Source organism: Otolemur garnettii, unplaced genomic scaffold (genome assembly GCF_000181295.1).
Source record: "Otolemur garnettii isolate 467f Iridium unplaced genomic scaffold, OtoGar3 scaffold00044, whole genome shotgun sequence".
Classification (NCBI taxonomy): domain Eukaryota; kingdom Metazoa; phylum Chordata; class Mammalia; order Primates; family Galagidae; genus Otolemur; species Otolemur garnettii.
In genome coordinates, this window is record NW_003852439.1 from 4,558,798 (window position 1) to 4,578,607 (window position 19,810).

At 43.6% G+C, this 19,810-nt stretch overlaps 1 pseudogene; it reads right to left on the reverse strand.

The window, feature by feature from the left end:
• The window catches only part of LOC100958816, a 94,593-nt pseudogene that overhangs the window by 73,782 nt on the left and 1,001 nt on the right, over positions 1 to 19,810 (reverse strand).

A 19,810-nucleotide genomic window follows, 5' to 3' on the forward strand; every position in this document is an offset into this window, starting at 1 on the left:
TACCAACAGTAGTCAAGCCAAAAAAACAGTCAAGGACTCTATTCTGTTCACAGTAGTACCAAAGAAGATGAAATATTTGGGAGTTTACCTAACAAAGGACATGAAGGATCTCTATAAAGAGAACTATGAAACTCTAAGGAAAGAAGTAGTTGAAAATGTTAACAAATAGGAAAACATACCATACTCATGGCTGGGAAGAATCAACATTGTTAAAATGTCCACGCTACCCAAAGCAATATATAATTTTAATGCAATTCCTATTAGAGTTCCACTGTCATGCTTTAAAGATCTCGGAAAAATAATACTTCGTTTTATATGGAATCAGAAAAAAACTCAAATAGCCAAGACATTACTCAGAAATAAAAACAAAACAGGAGGAATCACGTTACCAGTCCTCAGACTATTCTATAAATCCATAGTGATTAATACAGCATAGTACTGGCACAAAAACAGAGAGGTAGAAGTATGGAACAGAATAGAGAGCCAAGAGATGAATCCAGCTACCTATCATTACCTGATCTTTGACAAGCCAATTAAAAACATTGAGTGGAGAAAAGATTCCCTATTTCATAAATGGTGCTGGGCTAACTGGCTGGTGACCTGTAGAAGACTGAAACTAGACCGACACCTTTCACCATTAACTAAGACAGACTCTCACTGGATTAAAGATTTAAACTTAAGACATGAAATTATAAAAATACTAAAAGAAAGTGTAGGAAAAACACTTGAAGAAATCAGCCTGGGCGAAAATTTTATGAGGAGAACCCCTCAGGCAATTGAAGCAATATCAAAAATGCACTATTGGGACCTGATCAAACTAAAAAGCTTCTGCACAGCCAAGAACACACTAAGTAAAGCGAGTAGACAGCCCTCAGAATGCAAGAAGATATTTGCAGGTTATGTCTCTGACAAAGGTTTGATAACCAGAATCCATAGAGAACTCAAACGTATTAGCAGGAGAAAAACAAGTGATCACATCTCAGGGTGGGCAAGGGACTTGAAAAGAAATTTCTCTAAAGAAGACAGGCGCATGGCCTACAGATATGTGAAAAAATACTCACCATCCTTAATCATCAGAGAAATGCAAATCAAAACTACTTTGAGATATCACCTAATTCCAGTAAGATTAGCTCATATCACAAAATCCTAAAACCAGAGATGTTGGCATGGATGTGGAGAAAAGGGAATATTTCTACACTGCAGGTGGGATTGCAAACTAATTCGTTCCTTTAGGAAAGACGTCTGGAGAACACTTAGAGAACTAAGAATAGACCTGCCGTTTGATCCTACAATTCCTTTATTACATATATATCCAGAAGACCAAAAATCACATTACAACAAATATATTTGTATCAGAATGTTTATTGCAGCCCAATTCGTAATTGCTATATCATGGAAGAAGCCAAAGTGACCATCGACCCACGAATGTATCAATACATTGTAGTATATGTACACCATGGAATATTATGCATCCCTAAAGAAAGATGGAGACTTTACCTTCTTCATGTTTACATGGATGGAGCTGGAAAATGTTCTTCGTAGTAAAGTATCTCAAGAATGGAAGAAAAAGCATCCAATGTACACAGCCCTATTTTGAAACTAATTTATAGCTTTCATAGGAAAGCTATAACCTAATTATAATCTTAGAATATGGGGAGAGGAGAGGGAGGGAGGAGGGGAGGGGATGGATGGGTGGAGAGAGGGTGACTGAAGGGGTCACCTCTATGGTTTATCCTACAAGGGCACAAGTGAATCTTTCTAAAAGCAGAGTATGACTGTCTTAACTCAATAACTAAGAAAATGATATGAAGGCACATTAACCAGTTTGATAAGAGTATTTCAAATTGTATATGAAAAACACCACACTGTACCCCATGATTGCATTAATGTACACAGCTATGATTTAATTTAAAAAAAAAAAAAGGAAAGAAAAAAGTTCTCAGGCAAAAATCTTTGGACAGGTAAGAGAAACAAGGTGTGATTTAGTAGCTTACTGGCTGCCCCTACCAACTAAACACCATCGTCGTCATCACCATAAAAGACATCTGAGGGGTTTTACCAGGTACCAAGCACCAGGCTGTATAGCAACTCTCACCACCTCACCTAATTAGTCCTCCAAGCAAAGCTACAAGGAAATATTACTCCTATTTTAGAGATGAGAACACTGAGGCTTAAAAGGTGAAATGATTTGTCCAATCACCAGATAATGAAGTAGGCTTTCTGACCTGCAAAATATTTTTTTTTTTTTGAGAGAGAGAGAGAGAGAGAGAGAGTCTCAACTTTGTCACACTCGGTAGAGTGCTATGGCATCACAGCTCACAGCAACCTCCAGCTCTTGGACGATAGGTGATTCTCTTGCCTCAGCCTCCCAAGTAGCTGGGACCACAGCTGCCTGCCACAATGCCTGGCTATTTTTTTGTTCTTGTTGTGGCAGTTTTGGCTGGGGTGGGTTCAAACCTGCCACCCTTGGTATATAGGGCCAGCACCCCACTCACTGAGCCACAGGTGCCGTCACCACCTGCAAAATCTTTTTCTCTCACAAATTGTTAGCATTATTCCAAACAAAATATTGCCCTAAAAATGTGAAAATGTCCTCAGTTCACCCCTTCTCTACAGTGGAACCCAGATATTTAAAGACAAACAGGAAAACACAGTGCCCCCTACAGGACAGGAGTTGAATCTTTGAGGTATGGGAGGGACAGGCACCATGGGAGACCAAGGGTGGCTTCCTCCCACCTGTTCCTGACTCTTCCCTTCTTGAATCTGCTCATTTCTGTTCCTCTTCTGCTTCATCTTCCCCCCTCCCTTTTCAATATTTATTTCTTTATCATGTTTAGTGTTTTAATTGCCATGCTAATTATTTAGCGTGTTTTAATTACATGCTTATTCTAAAACTGCCAAGCAATTGGTAAGTGCTTAGTAAAAAGCAAGAAACTTTGGAACCTGCTGGTGAGAGTTTGGCACATAAACTTCAACAGTGTTTACTGTGCACATGTAAGTGATATTTAATACAATGTTACAGATTCATGCAGAAGTGATGACATATACACCCAAGCACCCAGCAGCCTTTGCACAGTCGCTGGAGTATGGGTGTAGCATGATCGTGGGTGTCTCTTAGAAACTGTGTTTTCTGCTTCTTTCATGTATTCCTCTACCAGTTAACACCCTGTGCCAGGTGCCGTGCTGGCACTCAGAATATAGCCATGAACCAGGTGGACACAGTACCCTTCCTAGAAACAAAATCTGGGCTGCAAGGATGGTGCCTCCAACTCAGTTCAAGAAATGCATTCATCAAGCACCCTATCTGTGCCAGGCTTGGCAGGCGATGAGGAGACACCACATTTGTAGCCGACACAGCCCTGCTCTGATGTACTCATAGAATAATAGAAGAGACAGACAAGAAAATGAGACGTATTATTTGTATTTTACAATTGCAATAGAACTTCTATACGTTGCCCACCCAAGGGACTGTGACAAACTAGTCGACATACGGAGGCAGTCAACATAAGGACTAGGCCCCCTGTGCTGACACATACATGTGGTGCATGTCTGGCCTATGAAAATTAGGTTGACGTAAGGAGGTGGTCAGTATAGGAAGGGTCAACTGTGTAGAACTAGATTCTAATGTATTTGTATTATATTATGGTTATTACAAAAGTATTGCACTTGCTATATGCTGGGAGCTATGCTAAGCACTTTATATGCATTAACTAATTTAATCCTCATAAAGACTCTCTGAGGTACATGCGGGGACTAGTCTCACTTCACAGGTATAGACACTGAGACTCAGAGAGGATAAGTGACTCAAGGTCTCACAGCCGATGAGTGACTGGGTTCTGACGAAGCCCAGAGGTACCCTCCTGAAGACTCCTTCTCTTTCTTTAACCATTCCACGACATTCTTCTTTGGTCCTTTAATCAAGCATATTCCTGCAAACCCCACATGACTCAACTCTGCCCCAATCTATTTGTGTCTGAATCTCCGCACTACATTGATAGCTACAGTGACTGAAAATTATGTCAGGTATAATACAGAGTGTGTGTTCCCGGGGCAGCCCAAGAGACTGAAATAGATCCATTAACTGTCTCGTGTTCCGCCTTCAACTTGGAAGGTGAACATTCAGGGTCACACTCCTTCTGAGCCTTAAAAACCTAGAGGCATCAAATAATGAGGGGTACAAGCATTCCATGGGGTTTGTATTAATGACTCGTGAGCTTCTGTTTGGCCTTGAACCTGTATGATTTTTAGAGTTTAGTGTGGCAAAAAAAATCTCAACAAGGATTCTGGACAAAAGAAGCCTTGGTGGGTGAATGACAAAGGCTAACTGGTCAACTTTCCGCTATTGATTTATTTTGAGACCCACCTAAGTGATATTTCTACCCATGACCTCACCCCCTCACTCCCTCCCTTGCACCCAGTCACTGTCTGCGAATATTCTCCAAATGTCTCCCTACCTTGTAAGATGCTCCAGACTTCAGACAGCTGTACCTTTCTTGCATGTATTATCTGCCCATACAGTGCTTTCTGCTGACTGCGCTGATGTTATCGTGCTCTCTCAGGTCTCTCATTTCACTGTGCAGACCCTTCCCCGAGCTCCTCTGTTCTGCACTTCAATTCCTTGCAACAATGTGAGCGTCCACTGAGCTTTCACTCTGGACTGAACACCAGGCTAGGCTAGGGACAGCAAGACCAATGAGGCCCAAGTCTTACAAAATAAGTGGCACTCACAGCCAGGAGGAAGGATAGATGACTAACGCCAAAACAAACATAATAATGTGTTTCCCATGCGGTAATATAAGAAAAAACAAGATAAAGTACAAGGGGTTGTTCCTTCTCCTCTTTGTAGAGGGTGGGGGAAAAAAACAAAGGTACATTTCCAGAAAGGAGGGTTTTAAAGGATGAATAGGAGTTTTCCAGGGAGAAAAAGAGGAAAGGTCACTTCTGGCAAAGGCAGATGCAAACAAAGGCAGCACACATTCAGTGGGAGGAGTAACGTGGGACGACAAGAGGTCTGCACATGATCGGAAGCGCTATGGTGTTGAACATGGGGAAGGAGAGGGGTGGGACAGGTGGGCAGGAGAAACTGTGATGGACCCCTGACTACTCTGCTAATTTTTGTAATATTTTTGGACTTCCAAAAAGTTTCATCCTAATAGGAAAATTATAAGATTGGTAGACCCTTTTCTCCCTATCTTCCTTAAACAGTCAATATCTTACCATATTTCCTTTATTATCTTTTCTCGATATATATATCCTGCATTTGTACTTTTTTTTTGCATCATTTGAGAGTTGGGGGTCATGATAGTCCTTTACAACTAAGCGCTCCATGATATGCCTTACCTCTAAACATCTTCCGAGGTCAACATGATTTTCTTAGGTAGTTAGGAAAAAGCTACTATATAAAGTCAGGAAATTTTCACTGACTTAATACTATGATCTAACCCCCAAAGCTCATTCACATGTCACCAACTTTACCTTTAAAAGCCGCCTTTATAGTTGAAAAAGAAAAACTGACCAGCCTATTTACCAATGGATCCCTGTCCCTCCCAACATGCTCTGAACCCTGGCTCTGCCCTGTATCATTCTCTAACCTATCTTACAATATTCTTTCTATTTTGAAATTATCTCTCCCTTCCCATCATCCCACTATAACACAATTCTTATGGGGCCAAGTACCTTTGTCTGGTTTGTTCCCATCATAACCCTGACATCCAGAATAGCGCCTAGAACGTGGGTGTCACTCAACAAATACCTCTGAATGGCAGAATGGCCAAGCCTGGACAAATCCCTTCCCAACCCCGTTCTTCCTTTTCTTTTATTTTCTTTTCTTTTTTTAATTTCTTGTAGCATAACTATGTACATTAATGCAATCATGGGGCACAGTGTGCTGTTTTCATATACATTTTGAAATACTCTCATCAAACTGGTTAACATAACCTTCATGTCATTCTCTTAGTCATTAAGTTAAAACATATTAGCAAGAAAAAAACAAGCGATCCCATCTCAGGATGGGCAAGGGACTTGAACAGAAATTTCTCTAAAGAAGATAGGCGCATGGCCTACAGATATATGAAAAAATGCTCTCCATCCTTAATCATCGGAGAAATGCAATTAAAACTTCCTTTTCTTTTTGAAGCAAGCAAACACACACAAAGAAACCCCAATGGTTGGGCGGGGCCTGTACTCGGTGGGTAGGGTGCCAGCCACATACCTCAAGGCTGACAGATTCGAGCTCACCCCGGCAGGCTAAAACAACAATGACAACTGCAACAACAACAAAAATGGCTGGGCATTGTGGCGAGCGCCTGTAGTCTCAGCTACTTCAGAAGCTGAGGCAAGGGAATCAATTGCTTGGGCCCAAGAGTTTGAGGTTGCTGTGAGCTATGATGCCACAGCATTCTACCCAAGGTGACAGCTTGAGACTCTGTCTCAAAAAAAAAAAAAAAAAAAAAGAAAAGAAAAGAAAAAGAAACACCAGTGGTATATTCACATTAACAACACTGAGGCCCTAGGTTATTATTTTTCTTTCTTTAAAGTTCTTGTGTCTTATACTCTGGTTTCTCTTCAGATCATATGAATCTTTCACCTTTTAAAATTTCTTATGTGGGGGTTCCTTCTTTTTTTCTCTCACTGGGTATATAGTGTATACTGCAAGGGAGAAGCCGACCATCAGAACAGTCAGGGCTTCTCCTGAGGCTAGCCCAAGTCAGCTGAATCTGCCCTGGGCCTTCTATTCAGATGCAATCATTCCCGAAGAGCAACAGTACCTCTCCCTCTGCAAACAGACTTAGCATCTTTAGATCTAATTGAAAGATTAAAAGAAACCCCTCAACTGAAAGGTCAATTTATAGATTCGACAGTTAAATCAAGCCATCTCCTTAGACACAAGGGACAAAAACCTTGTATTAAATCAAAGACTTAATCTGAGTTAAGCCACCCTGGCTGAGAAACTAGAACCGGAGACGTATCATTAACAACAGGCACTCTGTGCCAGCTGCTCCACTTGGCAGGGCCACAGCCTGGACAGCCCTGGTGCAGTCTGCAGCAGGGGGGCGCTGGGGATGCTCCCCCTCCAGTTGCACAGTCGTGGGCTGGGGCTTGGCTTCTTTCCATTCAATCTCATCTCCTGTGACCCATCCCAAGTTTTACTGCACTCCAGCCCCAGGGGACTCCTTGGGGCCTCTCAAATAGGTCAAGGACACTGTCCCTTCAAGGTCATTTGCACCTGCTCCACCCAACCTCCCTTTGGACTTCGCTCACTTGTCACCTCTGTGAGCCGCTTTCCTCCACGTCCCTGCTCCGTCCTTCCCCACGGCACTTACCCCACCTGGCATACTCACAGCTCTGGATACTCATCAGCTGCTCTTTCTTCTCCCCACCTGTGCAGCAGCCCCATGGAGGCAAGAGTTTTGCTTTTTCATTCAACAATCCCCTCCTGCAACCACCTAAAACTGTGTCTAGCATACATTCGGCATTCAGTGCCTAAGTGTTTGACTAATTGGCGAGTTTTCTGATTGGTTGATTAGGGGAGATTAGTCAAATAATTTAGGTAATTAATTCAGCTCCTGTGGCTGGTGCCCATGTAACCGCCTGGCTAATAAACCCCATCAAACCTGGCCTGGGTACTTGGGTTATCAAGGCAAATAAGAGCCACCTTGAAAAGCTGTAACCCCAGATGTCTTCAATATTCCAGTTGACTCTCTGATGCACCCTGGTGTCCTTGGGATAAAGTTCAAGTTCTCTGTCCCCCCAGTTATTGTCCCTGGGACCCCCACCCTCTGTTTCCACCTCCAACTGTTCCACTACCCTCCAGCAAACTAGAACTTTTGTCAGCTCTTCAGAGTCACCGGGTTCTTGTCACACGCAATGTCTCTCTTCCTAGAATGAGCCTGTCATCCCCTATTCTTCAACCCTGGCCAACACAAACTCCCCACAGGTTCCCTGTATCTGCACCCAAAGTCACCATACTCCATTGTCATTATCTTCCTACGAGTCAGTCACTAGACTGTGGACTCTGTGACACCAGAGCCCTTGGCGGCTGCTTCTTCCCCACTGAGCCCCAGTGTCCAGGGCTTTGCTGGACTCATGGTTGAATATTTGCTAATTTGGACAGGAGTTATCATCTTGTTTCACAGGTGGCGGTTATGAACCGAATGTGTGGGATTTTTCACATGAAGCTATTTTCCAATTACAGGGCGCCAACTGGGTGTCCAATAGTTCAATTTAATTTTGGCACCATCTGCCTGGAGTTAATGTCAGACCTCAGGAGTGAAGGGCTCAGTCCCCCAAGACTGACCCCACTTCTGACACTGCCAGTTACATGTCCCAGGATGATACCTGCACTTCTGACCAATAAATCAGGGGTTCCCACAACCCCCCTTCAGGCATAAATGCAGAAGGAGCATCAAGCCTCAAGGTATGAAAATAGGATCAACTTTGCAGTGTTGCAGGGAAGAGAAAAGGAGGCCAGTGGTGCATCTAGAATCCTCAAAAGCAAGCCTCCCGTGGCCTTTAGGTATACAGAGCCACTTTCCCTGTGCTCTTTGCCAAGAGCTCTTTGCACAGCTCATCCATCCTGCTCTGGACCCCAAAGTTCACCTCCAGCTCTGATGGAGGACAAGCCACTGTGGTCTTGTCCCACCTCAACTGGACTCTCCCTCAGCTTGACCCGCTGGGAATGCCCTCCTAACCTGACCTTCTCAATCCCCTACGGAGTGCTCTACCCTCATTAGCCTGGCACTGTTTGCCAGGTTTGCCTGGCTCTCAAGCAGAAAATCTCTAAGAGAGAAGTCAACAGGTAGTAGGTACAAGAAAATGTGGGGCTGCAACTCCAGATCTTGCTGCCATGCAACTAATTAGGTCAGAGAAGATACCCACCTCCCAGGAACTCAAATTTCCATTGCCTGCCGTGCAGGGGTGGGGAGTCTGCAGGCTTGGGGGCACACATGGGTTTCTGGATCCTTGAGTATAGCCTTTTGAATGAATCCAAATTTTACAGAACAAATCCTTTTAATATTAGTGTCTGCGTCATCCAGTCCCTTTATAACACTGGTTCTTCACCAGGGGAAGTTTTGCCCCCTGAGGGACATTTGGCCATGTCTGGAGACATTTTTGGTTGTCACACCTGGGGACTGGGAGTGCAACTGTCCCCTAGTTGGTAGAAGCCAGGGACGCTGATAAACATACTGCAGTTCATAGGACGCTCCACCACACACACGCACGTGTGCGCGCACACACACACACACACACACACACACTGGGATACTCTGCCCAGTCGCTGCTTTTAAAAAACACAGCTCACCCACTTAAGTCTTAAACACATATAAAGAGATGTTTACACATATTTGTATGCAGAGAAATGCAAATTAAAATATTAATGAGATATTTCACACTCGGTATGCAGACAAAGTTCAGAAAGCAGAAGTATTGGCAGGAACGTGGGGCTTAGGAAGCCTCATTCGCAGCTGGTGGGAGTGTCCACTGCTGTGACCTGATACTATTTAGTCAAAGTAAGATTCCCAGACCCACTGACCAGTCATTCTATAAGAAGTGCTTACAAAGCTCCTTAAAGGGACACACACAGAGAAAATCATTGCAAGGCTATTTGTGGTGGCAGGAAGTTGGAGCCCATGAGGGTGTCTATCTCTGGGGAAATAGATAAAAGTGGATGCATGGAAGAATGTGGGGACATGAAAAGAAGCTGATTAATGGGCACAAATGTCCCCTTACACAGAAGGACTAAGACTTGCTGTTTGAGAGCACAGCAGGGGGACCATAGTTGATATTAATCTATTGCACATTTCAACATAGCTAAAAGAGAATAATTCAAATGTTCCTAGCATGAAGAAAAGATAAGTATTGGATGCAATGGGTATCCTAATTACTCTGATTTGCCTATGTGCATGTTCCAAATGATCATATGTACCCTGAAAACATGTACATCTAGTAAGTATCCGTAAAAAAAAAATTAAAAAAAATTACATGACCGAGTGAATACTATGGGATATTAGAAGTGACATTTTAAATGTACAGATTGCAACAAAGACAGACATCACAACTATAATGACAGGGAGGGGAGGAGCTAACAAACAGCCAGTAGGACAATTCCACATACATCCATCTTTTCTAAAGCGTACATGCTAAGAAAGTAAATTGGAACAATTGAAAAATTGTTTGATAGTATTTACTAAAGCTAAATACACATGTAAATACTTGGACCCAGCAATTCTGCTCCTGGAACTGTGCCCCAGGGATATGAGTGTTTGTGTCCACCAAAAGATGTATATCTAATTCATGATAGCCCCTTACTGGAGATAGCCAGATAGTAATAAAGAAATTGGGATGTATCCATACACAGGAACGCAGTGAAAATGGACAGACCACAATTACAGGGAACATAAATGAATCTCATGGGCACAATGCTGAACAAAAGAAGCCACATGCAAAAGAGCACATGTGGCATGAATTCTGTAGTGAGGTTCAAAACCAGACAAACCCATTCAGTAGCATCAGAAGTCATCATAGTGGTACCCTTCAGAAAGGATAGGTTTTAAGGATTCATGAGATAGATTTCTGCAGTGGAGGAAATGTTCTACATGTTAATCCAGGCAGTGATTCTACTGGCTGTGTACAGATGTTAGCAAACATAGAGCTGTGTATGTAAGATTTGTGCTCTTTATGTTAATTATACCTTAACTAAAAATAAAACTTGGGAGGGGGCACTTTCAAAAGATGGAGAGTCACCTGACAATACTAACTACCGACAGCATACAGAACAACTAGGAATGTACGTATTTTGCCGACAGGAAGGCAAAATAGCACAGCCACTCCGAACAACCGTTTGGCAGTTTCTCATAGAGTTAAATATACACTTAAGGTATGACCCTGTAATCCCACTCCTGGGCACCCTGGAGAAGGGAAAATTGATGTTCACACAGAAACCTATACCCAGATACACAAATGTTTATAACAGCTCTATTCATAATCATCAAAACCTGGATACAGCCCAAGTATCCTTCAGTGAGGGAGTGGACCAACACACGTCCATCCCACAGAACACTACTCAGTAATAAAAAACAAACTACTGATAGAAGCAACGACCCGAATAAAGGCATTATTCTGGAAGAAGCCAGCCTCAAAACGTGACTAGCTTGTCCATTCAGGCTGCTGTAACAAAATACCATAAACTAGGTGGCTTATAAGCAACAAAAACTTATTTCACACAGTTCTAGAGGCTGGAAATTCAAGATCAAGGTGCCAGTGTGGTTGGGTTCTGTTGAGGGACCTCTTCTGGGAGGCAGAGGGCTGACTTCTCATCATATCCTTATGTGTCAGAAAGAGCCTGACAGAGCTCTCTGGGGCCTCTCTTATAAGGGCACTAATCCCATTCAGGAGGGTCCACCCACATGACCTCATTACCTCCCCAAGGCCCCACTTCCTGATACCATCACAGTGGGGATTATATTTCAACCAATGAATTTTGGAGGGATATAATAGTCCATACATGACTTTCCTGAAATAAAAACAAAAGTGTAGTGATGAAGACAGATTGGTGGTTGCGGGGAGGGTGTAACTTAGAGGAGTAACACGAAGGACTTCTTTGGGATGATAAAAGTGTTCAGTATCCTGATGGTGGTCACAGTGGTTACATGAGTCTCCAAATGTGCTAAAATTCATAGAACTACATACAAAAAAAGAATCAACTCTACTGTATGATATTTTAAAATATAAAATAAGTAATATATTAATTCACAGACATATTCCACAAATAATGTTAGGACTATGTTAGGAATAAACATGTATATGTGTGTGTGTGTGTGTGTGTGCACAAAATACACACTGTACAAGAACATACACAAAGGAAAGATATGCATTAACCACAAAACGGTGGTCTATTAAGAGTAACAAAGGTAAATAGTGAGAGAGGCACAGATAAAAGGAAATAAACCTACATATAAATAAGCTCAGAGATACATTCGGTGACACACCAGGATGACTCAGAGGACTGAGAGGCAATTGTACTCAAGGGTAGAATTTATCACAGGATCTGCGAGGGGAAGGCACATACCAGGTAAAGTCTGTAGAAGTCCGTGCATGGGCTCCCAACATTCTCCCCACTTTTCCCCATCTCCAGGAATCACAATGAACATGCTCCTTCCAATCCAGCAAAATTTAGCAGTACCTGTGCAGTGATTCTGCCCAGGGAAGCCCACATTTAGACTCAAAGATGAAGGGTTTTACTGAGAGCCAGTTACATCAGCACAACAACCAGACACAACTACTGAAATTCCAGGCTGCCGAAAGCCAAGCAAGTATCCAGCACCTCCAGTGGGCAAAAAGGTCTTATCCACAGTTAGGGAACAATCTAGAAGCCAAGTTCCGAGGTGCCAGGCAAGGGTCAAGCCCCAAAGCAGGCCTTTTAAAGACAGCAACCCCATACCAGCTGTTCTCATTCTTCCTTGCACTGTGGCTTTGCACAAACTAATGTTGATGTGCCAGGGATCTGCAAGCCAAAAGGAAAAAGAAAAGAAAATCAGTGCTGGATGAGCCAAACAAAACAGTGGTTTGACCAGATATAGCCATGAGCATTCTGCTTATAACTATTCTCTGCTTCTGGGGCTGTAGCCGCAGGGAAAACCTGCCCCCACCTCCACTCCATGAGGCAGACGCTGGCCACCAGTGACAGGGAGACAGAGTAAAGACCCCCACTTTCCCCTGTATTAAAACATCACCAATCTGGATGCCTGTGGCCTCAAAGGAGGAGGGCACCGGCCCCATATACCAGAGGTGGTGGGTTCAAACCCGGCCCCGGCCAAAAAAATAAAAAATAAATTAAAAAAAAAATCACCAGTCCCAGCAAGCTGACCTGAGTGTGTTTTTCTCTTACCTTTGGTCTGTGTACTGACCAAAAGACACCACAAAATCCCTCAGCACATGCTTAAAAACAGAGAAGACTCCCAAATACAGAGGTGCGGAGAACAACCCATAAATCTCTTCAAGGATAACATAAAGAAGGAAGGATTTCTCACCCTCCTGCGATGACCCCTAAGCCCCCTGGCACCAAAGCTTCTCAGATTAAAAGGGAAAAATTCTCTAATATGTGCAGTTTCCATTTTTAAAGTTTCAGGCATGAAAGAGTTTTTGTTCCCTAATGATGTCTCTCAGACGGAGCAAGACCTGGACTCTGGATAGCTGAAGAATTGCCTTCATGTTCACCACAGCCTCGGAGAGCAATGCCCAGCAAGAACAAGGAGCCCAGAAGCCACAGAAATTATCTGACATTAATTGATCTGCTCCAAGTTGTCACTTTTTCTGACTACTATTTAAGCCATGCTACAGTGTGACCCAGGCAGACTCACTAGAATGATGGATGGATAAATGAATGGGTGGGCGGGTGGGTAGGTGGATGAATGGATGGAAACAGACAGATATAGAAGGTCAGAGGACTAAGTGGGCAAACTCTCCCTGGAAAAAGTGCTACATACCTCATTGTTGAATATCTCTATGGTCGCCTTCACAGCACTCCCATTGGGAAGCTATGTGCTGACACCAGCACCTAGCCCACCTTTCAAAGCACTTTTTCTAGGATGAATTTGCAAACTTAATTATCAGACCTCATACAAGGTCTGTTGTCATAGGAAGCTCTGACAATTAAGTACATGAACTCATCCTAGAAAAAGGGCTTTGAAGGGTGGACTACACACTGGCATTGGTGCCTATATGGACATATAGAGAGAGGTGATTTATCTATCTTTTTCATCAAGTATTTATTATCTACAATAGGCCAGGCACTGTTCAGGTGCTTAGAAGATAATAGAAACCAAAACAGACTATAAAATAATAATGATGATGATGAGTGTGATGATAATAATAGAATGGAAAATGGTGCTAAATGCTATGAAGAGAAAACTATCAAAAAGGGGGACTTGAGACTAGCCGGGAAGAGGTTCGACTTTCAGTAGGAGACTCAGGAAAGACTAAACAGAAAAATGATTTCTGAACAAAGACCTGAAAGCGATGAGAGTGCTCATGATCAAAATTACTTTGTTCAGGGGTCCCCTTGTCCCAGAAGGAATCCATCCAATCTATTGGACGCTTAGGATTTTGTTTTTAGTTTACACACCTGATAGATGAGTTTGGAAGGTGTCTAGTCCAGACAAGCGGGAAGCCATCTAGTCCAGCCTGTCAGGCACCTCGCCTGTGTGGTGATGGGGAGCTCACTACCTCTCCAAACACTTAGTCTTATTAGTCTGCATATTGCCTGCCTGAAATTCCTGCCATTTTATCCTTCTTTGCCATCTGTTATTGTAACATCAATACTTCAACCAATAACTATTAAACACCTCCTGTGTACCAGGCATTATTCTAAGTGTTTGACATACACATTTGAAATCCCTCTTTCCAACTTGGTTTGGCCCAGTAGCCAAGGGTTTTCTGCTCGAACTCATACCCCACTCTGAATTCCCAGTCTGGAAGAATTCTTTACTTCCTGGCAGTGAGCTCTACTGATGGTCTCTCTCCATCCTGCTACAACCCACGATGGACCACATCTCTCTTTTCATTTCCCCAAAGCACCCCTAGATGGGGCTGTATCATGCAGCTGAAGCTATCAGGAAACAGAGGGTGCTTACAGCACACAGGACGCAAGGATGAAGTTCCCCACCCAGCCCTGCTCTTGGGAACTCCCTAAGCTTTCCTCAGCCCAACTGCTGCCATCTTTCTCCATCTGCTTTCATTTTTTGCAATTCCCATTTTTTCTTTTTGCAAGACCCCCCAAGCCCATATCTCCCAGAGTTGGGAGATGACCTCAAATTCCCATTGTTTTTCATGCATACCCAAACAACTCCCTTTACCAAAACTTCTCCCATCTCCATCCATTATGCCCCAGGGGAGGCCTCACTGTAAATAGGCAAACCTCACCAACTAAAACTTTTTTTTCTTTTTGGAAAAAACAAAAGTACAGATGCTCAGAACCTACACATTGGCCTACGGGCCTCTACATTCATTTCTCTATCTTTAAGATGAAGAAACTGAGGCTCAGAAAGGAAGTCTACTACTGCCCCAAACTGCTAAGCTAAAAAATAGAAAAGTGAAGATTCCTATGGTCTTTCCCCCAAAGCACACCTTGCCAAGGCTCAAACGGAGATAAGACAAGGAAGTGCAACATTTAAAGTGGCGCTCAAGGTCAGGGGCCGATTGTGCACATTCATGACCCTGAAAATGGGTGCCTCCTTAAGAGCAGGTGCAGGCTGAGTGCAGCTTTAATTTATATTCTGGGCACCTCATTTTCCCACCACAGCCCCACACTACACCTTCCCTTCCCCAACACTGAAATGTGGAGCAGTGACAGCCCTAAGGAGGACACTAGCTTGGCCCTCCAGGCTTGCATAGTGATTGGTATTCTTGCTTTCCCTGTGCAGGTGTGGCTGACTGATGGTGACGTTAAGAAGTGATCCAGCTGCCTCTGCTTTCAGTTTCCCCTTCCTGCAGAGCTCCTTAATTACTGGGCTTCACCTGTTGAGTTTCTGTAAATGACATGAGTGTGTATTTTTAAGTGGGAAAACAATTCATTAGGAAGTGCCAACATCTCAGAGGAGGTAGAGTCCCCCTGGCTAATTTCAGAGCCACACTGCTTCTGGGAGGTAAGAGAGCAGGCCAAGGTACTGCTGCTTTTATCTGCAATCCACCAAGCCAAAGAGACCAACACTCACAGATGGTGGGGAGGGGCCACATCACAGCACCCCCTCTGGAGTTGTCAACAGCCTTTAGCCCTTTAGCTCAGTGGCCTGGGAATAATAGCCATGTTCACACGGCTAAAACTGCATTAGCATTTTATTAAATAAATACTATCTGATCAAAAGGCTAGCCTAAAGTTACTAATAGATATTATGGTCTAAGATAATATGTCTTACTGCATTAGAATTCAGGGTCTAAGACAATAATTCTCAAGCATCACATTAGGGGAGATTTTTAAAAATTCAAGTGCACAGACTCCAGTTTCTGATTTAACTGGTCTGGGGTCCAGGCATCAGGATTTTTTAAGACTCCAGCCTCCAGCTGGTATTAACGTGCACCCAGGATTGAATATCACTCAACTTCCTATCATTCTTTGATACATTACAAATTGTTTTCTAAAGGATGGTCTGAGTCTTACCACTGTATCACCCACACCTAGCACAGTGCCTGGCACAGAGCATGCCCCTGATACATGTTACGTGAATAAAAATAAGCAGCATCACTTGATGTTTACCAGAGTCTGGAGAGGTGAGAGGGAGGATGGGAAGAGGGGGGTCAATAGGTACAAAGTTGCAGCCACGAAGGAAAGATAATTTCTGGCCCATCTATTACACAGTAGCATGACTACAGCTAATAACAATTATGTATTGTGTATTACAAGATAGCCAGAAAAGAGGAGCTTGAAAGTTATCATCACAAAGACTAAGGTTTGGGGTAATAGACTTGCTAATTACCCTGATTTGATCACTATACAAAGTATACACATACTGAAACATCACGGTGTACCCATAAACATGTATAATTACGTGTCAATTATTAACACAATAAACAAATGAAGTCACTTGATTCCTTTGTTTACTGTTTTTTTCAATTTTTAGCCTTATACATACATCCATGTATATATAAATTTTACATAAAAGCATAAAAGTGACCAGATACCCAGTTCTTTGTGTGTGAGAGAGACAAAGGCAGAGACAGAAAGGGACAGAGGAGAGAGAGGACGTGTGAGTGTTTTACCAGTTTGGGGTCTGTTGCTCTGCCCCCTCCCATTCCCACCCTGAATTCCTTCCCTCCCTGCCCCTCCAGAAAATCTCTGTGAGCAGTCCAGTCTGTGGTCTTCCATACAGTCTCCATTCTCCTTTAATGCCAGACAGACACATAGACATACATGATCTTGGGCGGTCATGGTCTGTTTTGTAGAAATGGGATCATACTCTACCCACCATTGTCCACACAGCTCTCCTTATTCAACAATTCCCTGTGGACAGTCCTGCAAGTCCCCAGACATCCTATCACTCTACTTCACTCACCATGGGTGGGGCACCGCAGCTCAGTCATTCTCTGGGGGTGTACACTCACTTTCCTCCCACCATTTCTGCCTAGCAGAAGCAATGCAGCAACAAATAAGGGGTGATCTGATGCTCACCACGGCCCTATATAGCACCCATAACCATGTCCGTCTTTCTTCCATCCCCAGACACAGATCCAAATGCCTGACAGCCCTGCCTTGATGCCATTTAAACACCATCACCAGCGGAGCAGGATTGTAATCAATTCCATGAGACCACACGTATGAAAATCACTTCACAGTCTGCAGAAGGCTTTGTGTCAAAATCCTGCAGGCACGTGGCCTGGCCAGGTTGTGTGTAGCCAGCCCCGTCCACAACACGGCTCTGACAGAAAGAGGTTCAATAGCATCATTAACAGCCCATTGATCCAATTACATTTCTTTCTGTTCCACTTCAGAATTACAATCTCTTGTTCCCCCCGAAAGAGCCTGGATAGATTCTCGATGAGTATCCGAAGAGCTAACCGCCATCAGGACTTGCTCGACGGACCCAAACACTCATATAATAGGGACATGGGATGAATTAATCTGGCTGACACATTAGACCTCTCTGCTCCGTGGGAACTTGCCCATTTTCTCCAGCCTCTTCGTTTCTCTCGTCAGATCGGGGGATACAGCCAATTGTGAGTTAGCCCAGGGACATCACAGCGCTGCCTGCATCACGTGCACCTGGCACGTGGAAGGCACTCAGTGTTGAACTGAAAAACGCTCAGGCAGTTGTGCAGAGCGGGTTGGCTGAACGAACGGAATATGCCCAAATTTTCTCTTTGCAGGATGGGCCAGCATGGGGGATGGAATTTGAGTCCAAAGGTAATACAGAAAATAAATACACACACACAGAGTCCCAAAAAATGTATACACATTTTAAGTAAAAAACTGTTATTAAAATTGTAATACTCACGTTGTGTTTGGCTTCTGCCATTACAAGAGATATAAGATAATAAACATTATCGGTATGTACTGAGTATTATAATTTAATAGCTTTTTCCTTTTTTAAAATGTGTATACATTTTTTGGCACCGTCTGTATCTGCGTGTGTGTATCCTACCCACCATTCTCTACATAGCTCTCCTCTTCAACAATTCCCCGTCTACAGTCCTGCAAATCCCACATATCGTATCACGCTATGTCACTCTCCTTAGTGAGCACACACGAGTGCATGGGTAGAGGCACTGGGGCTCAGTCATTCTCTGATACACACGCACGCACACACACACACTAAAATAAGGCAAAGTCAAGACCTTGAGTGTTGGCTGAGGACAAAGAAGGAACTAAATGTACACTGAGTCCCCCGGGCAGGATAATAGGAGATGGGAAGGCAGAAGTAGGGCCAGAATGGCATTTGCTCCCTTGGCAACTATGCACTGAACCTTCACATGCCAGGTTCTGTGCCCAGTCCCGGGGAGTCGCCCATGTAGAGGTCCCAGCCCTCAGTTGCTCATGGTCTTATGGTGGAGACCAAGACATGAACACACAATCATAAGAGAACCACAACAAGACAGGGCAGAGCTTGGCACCCGTGGCTCAGTGGTTAGGGCACCGGCCACATAATGCAGCTGGTAGGTTCAAACCCAGCCCAGGCCTGCTAAACAACAATGACAATTACAACAAAAAAATAGTGGGCATTATGGCCAGTGCCCGTGGTCCCAGCTCCTTGGGAGGCTGAGGCAAGAGAATCACTCAAGCCCAAGAGTTTGAGGTTGCTGTGAGCTGTGATGCCACAGCACTCTACTGAGGGTGACATAGTGAAACTCTGTCCCATAAGAAAAAAAAAAAAAGACAGGACAGAGCTAAGCCTGTGACAAAAGCAAGCCCAGGAAGATTTGAGAGTACACAGGAAGGCTGCTAAACCAACCTGGGGAAGTATCAAAGGCTTCCTGGAGTAGGGGAAGATAAGGGGAGGAGAAAGAGGAGAGGGGAGTAGTTAGTAGAGCTGAATATTGGCAGGTAAACTTTAGACCAGGGATTTTTAACCTGTGTGCTATAAAAGGATCTCAGGTATGCCACAAAAAAAAAAAAAAAAAAAAATTTGAGACAGTCTCACTTTGTTACCCCTGGTAGAGTGCCATGGCGTACCACAAAATTTTTTAAAGATCATTAATTAAATTATTTCAAAAGAAGTTCAAAGCATAGTAAGTATATGCTTTTTTTTAACTCATTTTTTGGATCAACAGAATTTAAGTGTGCTGCGGAAGTTTAACTATAGGTTAAACTATAGTAACTACTGGTTCAAGTGTGCCCTGAGATTAACAAGGTTGGAAAACGCTGCTTTAGCCTACGCAGGGGTGTGGTCCTAATCCCCTTGCAGTCACCTCAATATTTGATTTCTACACTGAGACTCCTGCCCAAGCAGAACCTGTGCCACTGTCGTGTCCCTGCAGTCACCAACCCTGTGCCTCCCACCTTTGTCCCTGCCATTCCCTCTGCCTGCATGGCACCGTCCTGGTTCCCCTCCCGGGTCTGCAAAACCATCTTCTTCCTCTGCCAGCAAGGCACAGCTCAAACGCTCCTTCCTCCATGAAGCTTCCCCATGTTCCTCTGCCTGGAATTGATCTCTGCCTTTCTCTGTGTCTGGACTCCAATACATTTGTTTGTTCCTCTCTTAGAGCACACAGATCTCTCGACATCGTACCACAATTATTTGTGTATTTGTCTCAGCATCTCCACTAAACTGTAAACTCCACTGGGGCAAAAAAAAAAAACACCTTGTTTTAACCACCTTCATAT